Genomic DNA, 964 nt, shown 5'->3' with positions numbered 1-964 from the left:
GTTTCTTTTAATTTCTTTTTTTACCTGTGAATAGTCTTGTTCTTTATGATTCAAAAATTTTCATTGAAAATTGGACATTTTGAATACTGTTATGTGGAACCTTGTGAAACAAAATTAACTCTCTTTCCTGGTTTCATTTTTGCTGCATGTAAGGTTATAGTTTATTTAGTGAGTTTTCAATATTATGCTTGTAAAGATTATATTCTTTGTTGTCATTTAGTGAGAACCAAAGCAAAAAAGAAAATTTAAATTGAATTGAATTGAATGTAACTTGGTACAAAAAGAAAATGATACTTTATGGGTTTACATGGGGAACTGCTTCATGCTTGGCCAGACCATCTACATTTGTTCTCTAGCCTTCAGTTTTTGCTTGCAAAGAGCCTAGATGCCTTCCAGAGTTGAAGGTCTGCAGGGTTCACGGATATTCTTTTGACTATGCCTCAAGCATGCACATGTGGATAGTCTTCTCAAAGGCCTGACTTACGAGAACTTTTCAAAGCCCTTAATTCCTCACTTGTTTCTTTCCTCAATCTTTTCTTCCCTGGCTTCTTGGTCTGCCTGCAGTTTGCCTATTTGTTTACTAAGCTGTGTAAGGGTAACATATATTTTGCTTGTAGGCTGTGCTCTCTTCGGCAGCACATATACTAAAATTGGAACGATACAGAGAAGATTAGCATGGCCCCTGCGCAAGGATGACACGAAAATTCGTGAAGCGTTCAATATTTTTAAATGTATATGCACCTAATTACAGGGCACTGGTCTATTTAAAAGATATGTTAAGGGACTTAAAGGGAGATTTAGATTCCAATACAATAGTACTGGGGGACTTCAATACTCCACTCTCCGAAACAGACAGATCATCCGGACTGAAGATCAACAAGGAAACAGCAGATTTAATTGACACTATTGCCCAAATGGATCTAACAGATATCTACAGAACTTTCAACCCTACATCTACAGACTT

The 964-nt window shown here is 36.5% G+C and overlaps 1 non-coding gene across 1 annotated transcript; it reads left to right on the top strand.

Moving 5' to 3' along the window:
* Positions 1–620: 620 nt before the first annotated feature.
* LOC127490390 (U6 spliceosomal RNA) lies at positions 621–727 on the top strand. The gene has a single exon (XR_007918352.1). It is a non-coding gene; the product is annotated as a U6 spliceosomal RNA (small nuclear RNA).
* The last annotated feature ends 237 nt before the right edge of the window (positions 728–964 follow it).

This window comes from Oryctolagus cuniculus, chromosome 2 (assembly GCF_051225735.1).
Source record: "Oryctolagus cuniculus isolate XC-2025 breed Fujian yellow rabbit chromosome 2, ASM5122573v1, whole genome shotgun sequence".
Taxonomy (NCBI): domain Eukaryota; kingdom Metazoa; phylum Chordata; class Mammalia; order Lagomorpha; family Leporidae; genus Oryctolagus; species Oryctolagus cuniculus.
Note: the sequence above shows the minus strand (reverse complement) of the source record. Positions and strands in the feature narration are given on the sequence as shown.